Genomic DNA, 13,032 nt, shown 5'->3' on the forward strand with positions numbered 1-13,032 from the left:
GTGGCAACTTGAATCTGCATGAAAAACGAAATGCATTTCAGACAAATATCCTGGTCTTGAAAAAAATTACATACAAAACAATTATCAGTCTTCCAGACAGTATCACCGGTGATCTGAGGGGAATTCGACAAAAGTGTGAAAATTGGACACAAAGCTAGGTAAAAATACATAATTTTTCATAATTATACTTTGTCGAAAAATTGATATTTTCCACTTTCTTGGATTTTTTTCCCAGCGTTTTCTTGTACCAGATGCTATTACATATCACCATTTGATAGACTCTTGGCAACTTATTCACAAATGGTGTCTTCAAGGGAAATGACAATACTATCCCCCACATGGGTCACCACAGATATACGTCGTCTGCCAGAATAATTTTTTAGGCCGACGACCATTATGTCACTATTGCGCATGCGCGAATACACAAACTAAATGGGTGAACAGTCTGGCAAACAGTCGAATCTGGAAAACATTAGGTCTGTCAAATTTCATTCGGATTTCGAAAACATGTTAGGTCTGAAAAACTTCATTCGAATCTTCAAAACATGTTAGGTCTGAAAAATTTATTTAAATCTTAAAAACATATTAGGTCCAAAATATTGTATTCATATCTTGAAAACATGTCAGGTCTACAAAATTTTATTCGAATCTTAAAAACATGTTGGGTTAAAAAATTTCATTCGAATCTTAAAAACACGTTAGGCCTGTAAAATTTCATCCAAAAAACATATTAGATACGAAAGATTTCATTCGGTTTTGGAAAATGAATTCAAAAAAGTACGGTCTGTTTTAAAAAAACATTACATTACATTAAAAAAAATCGATTTTTAAAAAACCATTCCATTTCTAGGAAAACATGTTCCGATCTTTTTGACTCTAATTCTGCTTCGTAGGAGCTTACGGTGGAGCCTGCAAAGTTAACATTTTTTATTGGTCAAGGACTTCACGTCCGTTCGTTGAAAACTCACAAACACAATTCCGAGATAGCACGGGGAGCAGGTCAACGTGGCGGTTCTTTCCTCGCTTTGCACCAATGAGGCCTGGGTTCGAGTCCCGGCTTGGCCCAGGCTTTAAGTGCATTTGGTTTCCAGTCCATACTCGCTCTCTCAGGTTTTCTCCGAATATTCCGGTTTCCTGCTTCCTCCAAAAGTGCACGTTCTTCCCAACTCCGTAATGTGATGCTGATTAAGCCTGAGTAGCTGAAAGCGTCATTAAAACAAAACAATAGAGATATCATGTAGAGGATAGAGAAATTAGGCACCCCCCAAAATTGAAATGGACCAGTCCTAAAGTTACTTAGTGGCCCTACCCCTGGACTTATGGTAGAACCCAAAGGACAGGATGTTGGCTCTGTTGACTGTGCTGGTCACTTGAGGCAGACCATTGCTTAAGTGAACACCACAATCAGCAAGTGTCCTTTTCTGCCCTTTGTCCACAGGTATGTTTCAAGTTCAATTCTTGTTTTATTGATTCTTTTCTACATTATTTTGAGTTCTTTGTGTTATGTCAAGTATAGCTGTTTATGATAATAGTTTGGTATATAAAGCTACAACTTTATTGCCCTTATTCTTGTATTTGTTTGGCAATGGACTAGTTGATGTTGGATCCAAAGTATATAAGGTTTTGGACTCTACACACATGTAGAAGAACTTGCCATACATTGCTATTAAAATGTAGATGAAGTTTGTACCATTTTTATTCTGGAGAATGTCCCGACTTGAAACACTGGATCAGAGTCGGCCTTACATGTATTCTGATCTGGGGTGAACGTTCGACAGTAGATGTATTTCATTGTAACAAAGTTTTCCTGAAAGTTAATCATCTTGAAACAATTGTTGCAACTGAGTTAGTAAGAAGCAGAAGAAATTGGAAGATAGGAGACAGTAAAAACTTATGAACCTCGTGTCACACCTGTATTATACATGTACTGGATAATGTGTAGAGAATGCACAGCAGTGACCACATGGCAGGGTCATTGACTCTAGCCACAGTGGCATGGACTCCCACATGGACTGTGGTGACTCATCACTGTATAACCACATTAGCCTGGGATAGTTTATTGGCCCAGCTCAGTAGGACAGATGTGTGTTTTTTTACTTATGAGAGACAAGTCTCAGGCTAGGGAACTAGGTCGGTGCACATGTGGGCTTTGTCCCAAGGAATGTTGTTTATGTAAAACTTTATAGAGGCAGGATATGGGCCATGTGAGTTTGAAGTGTTGTTTCCTGGACCCTGCACTGACAAGAACACAATGCCATAGGAAGTGTGACAAATGCACTAAAAGGAACACTCCTAGTGAGTAAATCTAGGTGAATTATATATCCTTGACATAAATTCATGTCTCTGTTTAATTCAAAGTATGAGAATTGTTAGAATTAAACACTTGAGGCAGACCATTGCTTAAGTGAACACCACAATCAGCAAGTGTCCTTTTCTGCCCTTTGTCCACAGTCAAAGATATTTATTCCAGTTTTATCTACTGACACCCCCCCCACCCAACGGGGGTACTACATTTTTGGAGGCACGAGAGGGATAGACGTGTCCGGTGCCACCCTTTGCGTTCAACCGGACAACATGCGTCTATCCAACAATACGGGTTCTACCCTAGCTGCGGCTGTTTGATGATGAGCCAGTAACCGGGAGGGACATAGACAGCTGGTGGGAAGACGAGTCGACTGAGCGTGTGCAGCACTGAAGAGAGGAGAGGGATCGCCTTACCTGGATCGCCTTGCACTATTGAACAGGAACTGCAACTCCAGTGACGTCATCAACTCATCCGTGCTGTCCAATATCCCAAGATGGAAACGCTCGAAATTGTTGGACGGCTGACCACCTGCCTCGGCAGTCTTTCTGTTGAGCAACTCCTCCTGGTGTGCCAGCAACTCAAAGTGGATGTTGGAGATGCAGCGGCACAGACGAACGGCCGCCTCCGACTAGCCCGGAAAGTGATCAGCCATCTCAATAGTGATGACATCCAGGACCAGGAAGATGGTGGTCTGGAAATTCTACAAGAGCTGGAGAAGTTCATCGAGGGACTGATGCCCCCTGAACCGCCCACCACAGCCCCATCAGCTTCGACATCAAAATCGTCAAAGATGGAGTCAGCCGAAGCCGAAACGACAACACCGGTAGACAAGCCCGAAGTGAACACCGACATTGTGAGTTTGATCCGGCGGGAATTCAAAATCTCGGGACAAATCGGGGAACCAGGCCAAAAGGATCGCCTGACTTTTGCTAGCCTCGCAAACCAGATTGAAACAGGGCGAGAGAAAGGCTATTCGGACAGGGACATTGTGCATGCCGTCATTCGCGCCATTGTTCCAGGGTCCGAACTCCGTGGCTACCTTGAGGGAAGAAACAAGATCTCACTCCCAAGCCTGAGACGAATCATTCGTTCTCACTACCAGGAACGGGAGGCAACCGAATTGTTCAAGGAGTTATCCCAGCTCACACAAGGTGCGAAGGAGACGCCACAGGCGTTTCTACTCCGAGCATTCAACATTCGACAGAAGGTGATCTTCGCCAGCCAAGAAGTCGAGTCGAAACTGCGCTACGAGCCGCAGTTAGTCCGGGAGATGTTTCGTCACACCCTACTAACCGGTCTACGTAGCGAGGCCATTAAAACAGAGCTCCGCCCCTATCTTGATGACCCTGAGACATCAGATGAGGTCTTGTTTGAGAAAATGAATGTTTTCTCTAGTCTGGAAAATGAGAGGCGGGCCAAGCTCAATCAGGCCAGATTCACAGCAGTACAGGAAGTTGATGTGGAGGAGCCAAAGCGGAAGGAAAGTCCGAAGCCAGGCATTCTGATGACGGAAATTGCTGCCCTCAGAGCTGGCATCGCTGATTTGGCCCCCCTCAAGGGTCAAGTTGCCGCACTTCAGCAACAACTGCAGCAGAAACAAGAACCCCGTCAAGGAGAGCGCCAGCGTCCCAAACCCCGCCGAGGCTGTGAGAAATGCTCCCGGGAACAACAAAGTGACACCTGCGATCACTGTTATCACTGCGGGTCCTCAGAGCACTTTGCACGTGGATGCAAACAAAGGAGGAGATCCAAGCCGCAGGGAAACGACAGAGGGTTGCTCCCAGGGGACAGGGAGTAGCCCCAGCAGCGGGAATGTCCCAACAACCACAAAACCCTACAAGAGTTAATCAACTGGCGTGCCAAGTGACTACCAGGAGGGCACGAGTCAGGAATCTGGTTGGAAAGAAGTGTGTTGTCCAGTGTACCATCAATGATGTTCCAACAACAGTTCTTTGGGATACAGGTGCCCAAGTATCGATACTCAGTCTCTCCTGGGTAAAAAGCAACCTAAAGGACACTCCGGTCCGACCCATCTCGGAGCTTCTTGACTGTCCTGAGGGGTTAGACTTGAGGGCTGCCAATGGAACCCCCATCCCTTTCTTGGGATGGATTGATGTTAACCTTGTCCTACTACCAGAGAAGTCCAACAATACCTCCATCCAGTTTCCTGCTCTTGTAACTAAAGACCTCCTCCAGAACCCTATCATCGGTTTCAATGTGATCGAAGAGGCAGTTAAGTCCTATGGAAGCGGTGCCAATGATCTCCTGCTGGGGGCCATGACCACCTTGAGACGGGACCGAGCCAAAGTGCTTGTGCAAGTCATACAGATGCCAGAACAAGAAACACTGTGTACCGTGAGGACTGGCAAACGGAACACAGTCATACCCAAGCAGAGTCTGGTAGGGGTTAGATGTGTAGTCCATGCTGGTCTTCAAGGCAAGGCGACGGCACTGTTTGAACCAGATATGGAACAGCGATGGCCAGAAGGTCTTGTAGTTGAAGAATCTGTGGTGGATGTAGCAGCAGGTTCATCCTGCTCTGTAGGGATTCGGGTTAGAAATTGCACCAACCGTGACATCACTCTTCCACGCCGGAGTCAACTCGGCAGTATTGACTTAATCCAGTCAGTATACTCAGTAGATCCGTCCACCTTCTCGGAGTGGAGAGAAAAGCCAGGACCTCAGCAACAGATCAACTCAGTTTCTGATAACACCCTAGCTGCAGATGATTGGATACCTCCGGTGGATCTGAGCCATCTCCCACCCTCTCAGATGGCTGCAGTTGAAAAGATCTTAAGAGAAGAGTCTGCTGCTTTCGCCAGGGACGACACAGACCTTGGGTGTATCAGAGACTTGCAGATGAAAATTAAACTTCACAATGAGGAGCCAGTCTGCAAGACATACAACTCCATCCCAAGACCGATGTATCAAGAGGTTCGTACATACCTGTCAGATCTTATCACCCGTGGGTGGATATCCAAGTCCACGTCATCATACTCATCACCAGTAGTCTGCGTGAGAAAAAAAGATGGCTCCCTTCGGCTTTGTGTCGATTATCGCAGCCTCAACCGGAAAACGGTCCCGGATCGCCAGCCAATCCCAAGGATCCAAGATGTGCTCAATGGGCTAGGTGGAAATAAGTGGTTCTCCACCCTAGATCAAGGAAAGGCTTACCATCAGGGATTTGTGTCTGCAGAAAGCCGCCACCTAACTGCCTTCATCACGCCATGGGGTTTGTACGAATGGGTTAGAATCCCATTCGGGCTTACCAATGCCCCTGCAGTGTTCCAACGTTATATGGAGAAGTGCCTGGATGGGATCAATTGGGACATTGCTATGACCTACCTGGATGATGTGCTGGTCCTAGGTGAGAACTTCCAGAGCCACTTGGAGAACCTGCGGACGGTCTTGAGACGCCTTAAAGAAAATGGGGTCAAGCTCAGGCCGAAGAAATGCAGCCTGTTTCAGCAAGAAGTCCGCTATCTGGGCCGACTGGTATCCAGTGAAGGTCATCGCTTGGACCCCGCAGATGTTGCCGCGGTGAAGTCCTTGAGTGAAAGGAAGCCAACAACAGTTGGAGATGTGAGGAAGCTACTGGGACTCTTGGGATACTATCGAGGCTACATACAAGGCTTCTCTACCATCGCCAAGCCACTATATGCCCTGCTCAAGCCTGACCAACAGTCGCAGCCAAAAGGTGGTCAGAAAACAGCAAGGATGAAGAACCAAACTGGACATCCACTCTCCAAGACCAGAATAGAATGGACAACCCAACATCAACAAATACTAGAGAAACTCTTGGGATTCCTTGTCACCCCTCCAGTAATGGCATTCCCTGATTACAGCGAGCCCTTTATTCTCCATACAGACGCTTCTCAAGATGGACTGGGGGCAGTGCTGTACCAGAGACAACAGGGAAAGCTTCGAGTTATCGCCTATGGATCCCGCACACTAACACCTGCCGAACAGAATTATCATTATCACTCAGGCAAGCTTGAGTTCCTTGCACTCAAATGGGCTATCTGTGAGAAGTTTCACGACTACTTGTATTACTCCCCACCTTTCACGGTTTACACAGACAACAATCCTCTGACGTACGTTCTGTCATCGGCTCGTCTGAATGCAACAGGTCAACGATGGGTTGCCGAACTTGCGGACTTTCATTTCACCATTAAGTACCGCCCAGGAAAGAACAACGCCGATGCCGACACTCTGTCGAGGCTTCCACTTGACATGGATCACTACATGAAGGACTGTACCAGGGAAGTCTCCAGGGACGACATTGATGCCACAATTGAAGCCATAGAGGCCCAGGGAAATGGCGACACAGTCTGGGCTACTGCAGTATCTGCCCAGATGGAACTCCAAAGCGTGCCCCCTCCATCTTCCAACAGCGTCTTGTTAACCAAAGGTGATGTCCAGCGGGCACAGAGTGAAGATCCATGTGTAGCTAAGGCAATAAACTACCTTCAGAAGGGGCATCGACCCACGAAAACGATGATGGCTAAAGACCTACCAGACACCGTTGCCCTACTTCGTGAGTGGAAACATCTGAAGCTAGACAAGGGAGTACTCTACCGCCGGATCAACGGCCGCTCCCAGATGGTCATTCCAGCTAAGTTAAGGCTGCGTGTTTACCAAGAACTTCACAACAACATGGGTCATTTGGGTTCAGGACGAGTCCTCCAGCTCATCAGGGATCGATTCTTCTGGCCTCACATGCAGCGAGATGTGGAGCACTACTGTACTCGAGTCTGCAGGTGTCTAAAGGACAAGCCCCCTGCTCGCCATAACAAAGAGTCCTTGGGCACTATCACCACAACTGCCCCCTTTGAAGTTATCTCCGTCGACTTTCTGCACCTGGAACGTAGCAAGGGTGGGTTCGAGTACATCCTGGTGCTAATTGACAACTTCACACGGTTCGCCGTTGCTTACGCTACCCGAGATAAGTCTGCGAAGACCGTAGCGGATAAAATCTTCAATGATTTTATTCCTCGGTTTGGCTACCCATCAAAGATCCACCACGACCAGGGAGGAGAGTTTGAGAACAAGCTTTTCCGGAGACTACAAGAGCTGGCAGGGATCAGGATTTCCAGAACCACCCCATACCATCCCGAAGGGAATGGTCAGTGTGAGAGGCTAAACAGAACGCTACTAGGGATGCTAAGGACCCTAACAGAGGAACAAAAGTCTAACTGGAAAGACTCACTGCAGAAGGTTGTGCATGCCTACAACTGCACTAGCAACACAGCAACCGGGTTCTCTCCCTTTTGCCTGTTATACGGCAGATCACCTCGATTGCCCATAGACATCGCATTTGGGTTGGATCGACAAGAAGGTCCCGCAGCTGAAGATCATAACCTCTTCGTGAGCCGCTGGAAGACACAGATGAAAGAGGCTTATGCCCTGGCAGCCCGCAACTCAGCAAAGTCCAGTGATCGAAATAAAAGATATCATGAGCTGAAGGTCCATAGCTCTGTCCTTCAGCCTGGTGACAGAGTGCTTGTCCGCAACTTAAGACGCCATCCAGGTCCAGGCAAACTGCGGTCATACTGGGAGGATGAAGTATATGTGGTGAAACGGCGGAGAGGGGAGGATTCTCCGGTCTACGAGGTGATGGCTGAGCAAGGTAGTACCAAATCCCGGGTCATCCACCGCAACCTCCTCTTGCCCTGTGACAGTCTGCAACAGGAGGATGCCCCCCAGCAGACTCCTCAACCAGCACGAACAAAGAGAGCCCGGAAACGGCCACCTGACCCACACCAGCGCTTTGATGATGCCGATGAGAGTTCTGATGATGAGCCCAACCTGGTGATGGTCACTCCGACAGGTCAGCTAGATCAAGCTGATGTCAACCAGGAACTCAATCCAGAAGCTGCGCCCTTTGTTCGGGCCCCAACTGAGCTTGATGTGGCTACGCCACATGCTCCAGCTGGTCTTGACTCTGCAACACACGATGCAGCTCCTGACAGTGACCATGCAGTTCCAGACATCCAGCCAACAACTACGCTACAGCCAGAGAACCCCGACACCACAGCAGATGATGCTACTCCTTCCACTGAGGGCCTTGCCGATCCTGAGGACTATACCCACCCGGAGGTCCAAGAAAGACCAACACGCAATCGGCATCCACCCAGAATATTTGAGTATGACCAGCTGGGAATTCCAGCTACTCACAGCATGCATCCACAGGTAGATGCAGTTTCACTTGCCCCACCACAGATGTACCCCATGCAGGCACCGAACCCCCCTGTTCCTGTTATGTCGATGTGGGTCAACCCATACAGTCATCAAGCTCCGCCATTAATGCCCACAACGTGGATGAGGAACTACCCGTACGCACCACCTTGGACCATCCCTGGAGTACAGTAATGCTGTTCAGTTTCCAGATCTATGAACACCCACATAGCTGAGACCAGTGAAGAGGAAAAACCACTGCGCAGTGTGTAGAAGGACCGTGAGCTGCCACTCCTGGGTACCTCTATGTGAGTACAGAACCACCGAGGTGCCATGCTGTGATGCTGGGTCCAAGGATTTATAGCTTCATTGGTATCTTCATCCGATGTTCCACGGGGCACCAGTTCTTGTCCATTCTACCACGGTTCCACAGACCCAGAGAGATGAGCACGATGGACGTCATGACCCCATCAACCTCTCCCTCTACCAGGTTGCTGCGTGGGAAGGAACCAGCAAGCAACTGCAGAGCCGCCAGCTCTAGGAATGGACGCTAATGAACTGTTCCTTGGATGAACTGTCTAATCTGAGATGACTGTTTTGTTATTTATTGCCAAATGTTAGGGACAACCTTTCTTTTTGCAGGGGAGAGTGTAGAGGATAGAGAAATTAGGCACCCCCCAAAATTGAAATGGACCAGTCCTAAAGTTACTTAGTGGCCCTACCCCTGGACTTATGGTAGAACCCAAAGGACAGGATGTTGGCTCTGTTGACTGTGCTGGTCACTTGAGGCAGACCATTGCTTAAGTGAACACCACAATCAGCAAGTGTCCTTTTCTGCCCTTTGTCCACAGGTATGTTTCAAGTTCAATTCTTGTTTTATTGATTCTTTTCTACATTATTTTGAGTTCTTTGTGTTATGTCAAGTATAGCTGTTTATGATAATAGTTTGGTATATAAAGCTACAACTTTATTGCCCTTATTCTTGTATTTGTTTGGCAATGGACTAGTTGATGTTGGATCCAAAGTATATAAGGTTTTGGACTCTACACACATGTAGAAGAACTTGCCATACATTGCTATTAAAATGTAGATGAAGTTTGTACCATTTTTATTCTGGAGAATGTCCCGACTTGAAACACTGGATCAGAGTCGGCCTTACATGTATTCTGATCTGGGGTGAACGTTCGACAGTAGATGTATTTCATTGTAACAAAGTTTTCCTGAAAGTTAATCATCTTGAAACAATTGTTGCAACTGAGTTAGTAAGAAGCAGAAGAAATTGGAAGATAGGAGACAGTAAAAACTTATGAACCTCGTGTCACACCTGTATTATACATGTACTGGATAATGTGTAGAGAATGCACAGCAGTGACCACATGGCAGGGTCATTGACTCTAGCCACAGTGGCATGGACTCCCACATGGACTGTGGTGACTCATCACTGTATAACCACATTAGCCTGGGATAGTTTATTGGCCCAGCTCAGTAGGACAGATGTGTGTTTTTTTACTTATGAGAGACAAGTCTCAGGCTAGGGAACTAGGTCGGTGCACATGTGGGCTTTGTCCCAAGGAATGTTGTTTATGTAAAACTTTATAGAGGCAGGATATGGGCCATGTGAGTTTGAAGTGTTGTTTCCTGGACCCTGCACTGACAAGAACACAATGCCATAGGAAGTGTGACAAATGCACTAAAAGGAACACTCCTAGTGAGTAAATCTAGGTGAATTATATATCCTTGACATAAATTCATGTCTCTGTTTAATTCAAAGTATGAGAATTGTTAGAATTAAACACTTGAGGCAGACCATTGCTTAAGTGAACACCACAATCAGCAAGTGTCCTTTTCTGCCCTTTGTCCACAGTCAAAGATATTTATTCCAGTTTTATCTACTGACACCCCCCCACCCAACGGGGGTACTACAATCACTCACACACGCCTTCTATGCATATTCACCTCTCCCTTTCTATGGTGTTCTAAAGCGGACAGGCAAATGTCGTGTGCGTGAGTTGCAAACGTTGTGTGTGTACCACGGAAAAATGGCACCCTAAACTAAGTCTAAATAAACAAAAAACAAACCAGAATTTGGGGAACTCGCTAAAAAAACTTCAAATTTGATCGGGTAGGGAGGAGTCGCAAGGAAAATTAGGTGGAGACAAACGACCGCAAATTTTACAGAAAGGAGGAAACAAAACAAAAAAATGAAATTCCAAAATTTATTGCTTAGGGGCAATGCTCAACAGAATCCAAACAATATATAAAAAAGGAAGTGTCTCACCACAAACTCAATCAAACTGGTGATCTAAAAAAAAAGAAGAACCAGTGTGACGTCTGGACAGAATGGGACTAGATTAACTTTGATCTTCAAAAAATGCACTTAATGAAACTACGTCAAACTACGAAAAAAATTGGAAGCCAATTAATGACACTTTGCTGGTCACAAGAAATAGGAGCATGGATTCAACAAAATTTTAAGTCAAGCAAATACAAGCCAAAAAATGAATGAATTTCAACAAAAAAACCAAAACCTAACCAAAATCAAAACTAAAATAACCGAAAGCCAACACAGCATATAAGAGGGTTGCAAAACAATTAACACAACAGCTTTGACAACCTGCAACATTAAAAAACAAAGAAAAACTAACGAATACATGAAAAAGATAGAGGATTATATGCAAAAAGTACCTTTAAAAGTTAAACAAGGCAAATGTTATAAGTCTACAAAATAAGATGACCAGTCCCTATAGTTCCATAGTTAGTTCACACAAACCATCTGGCTCTCCCTTTCACAACCTGTAAACAAAAAACCACAGCCAGAGGTGCATGTAGCAGTCCAAACCACCAAAATCCCTGTGAATCCCTAATGGAGGATAAGACTATGCCTGCCTTCAAGGTCAGCTGGCTACAGACAAACCAAGTGCTCAACCCGGCTTGAGGCTAGAGGAGACTTTAGTCCTTCCACCGTAAATCAATCAGTAACACAATCATTATGTATAAAAGATGACCGGAATTAATGTTAACCAAAGGAATAAGGAACAAGTCTAAACTGCTGAAACACTAACTCCATTGTAAAGCATCTCTCCTTACATACCAGACCACTGATCTTATGAATGGGACTCTACTACGTGTATCAGTTAAAGAGTGAAAGTAAATGTACATGTACATGTAATATACAAAGCAAGAAAGAAAATCGCTGTTAAATACTTAGGCTTAACCTTAATAAGGAAAACAAGGTGAAAACAGCTCTGAAGTGTGAAAAAAATGTTTGAGAGCTTGAATCCTTTCAACAAAGGTATGCAGGGCAAAGTAATACATTTTAGTCATTACTGTGGCACAAGACTACACAAATCACGATGAGTAAAAGTTAAAACTTGTCACAACTAAATTCCTCTAGTTTTTCATCCCAACAGCAAAGAACGTCACTAATAAAGACAGAGCAATAAAATGGTAAACGTAATCAAGTAAGGATGCATAAAAATCAGGAACAGGAGTAAATGTGTAGAATTCATGAATCGAGCACAAACATGACCAGGCTGTAATACCCATCTCTCACAAGTTACATGTATTTCATAAAACATGAAATAAACATATTTTTTAAAATAAGCCTACAAAGGTTACCGAGAGGATGGAAACTCAAGTACACGCACATGTACCTGGCCGTAGGCATTGTATTGATATAACAAAAACTTCACAATTTAATGCAAATATCCCAAAAAGAACCTAGGGTAATCTACAGCACACAATAAAAATCTTCTTTCCAACAGTTTCATTAAGGAAAACAAAGTAATATAAGGGAACTTACCGAAAAAACGGCAGACTAAGCGAGGGGCAGAGAACTCATAAAAATGTGGTGTGTGCTCTTCACTGCCAATCTGCAAAACTGGGTGGGTCTAGAAGGAATGCTGAGCACATGGTGCTAAATCAAAGGGGCTCTTTGTTCAAGGGTCTAATTACTGTAGAATGATATTACCTTACCAGGGGGGGTGTAGCTTAAAAAAGAAAATCATTTTCCAGGGAAAGGAACTGAACTTATTGTACATAAAGAAAATTACAATCATCCTCCTTACATGTGTAAGCGTGGCAAACATAGTGTGGACCTCTGCACAAAAGAATTAATGTAGGGCGCGATGGCGTTGTGTGGACTCGCACGCGTCCACATAGCCTAATGTTTTCCCTCTAGTTTCAGAGGCACTTTGGAGTCAAGGTTATTTGTGGCAAAATGAAGAGGAACAGTCCAGGAAATCATCATCAAAAATCCAGCTCGAAGGAGTTATCGTAGTTGGATAAAAACGAGCATTTTCCTCAAGTTTCCTTAACCACGGGAGAACAAAAGAATGTCCACACTTTGTATGCAAACAGGTGTGAGTGTGTGCGAGTTGGAATCTCGGTTTGTGAATTGCAAACGTCGCGTGTGTCTGGGAAGCAGGCTTGTGTAGACAGTACTGTGTGTAGTCTACGCTACCAGACGCTGGGCCAAGAGAGCCTGAAAGTAAAAGGTCACTCAGTGAGCTTCCAGAACCTCGCGCTGTCCTCCTATGGGGATTTTACGT

This window comes from Acanthaster planci, linkage group LG01 (genome assembly GCF_054643075.1).
Source record: "Acanthaster planci isolate LZ-2023a linkage group LG01, COTS_SCS, whole genome shotgun sequence".
NCBI classification, from domain to species: Eukaryota; Metazoa; Echinodermata; class Asteroidea; order Valvatida; family Acanthasteridae; genus Acanthaster; species Acanthaster planci.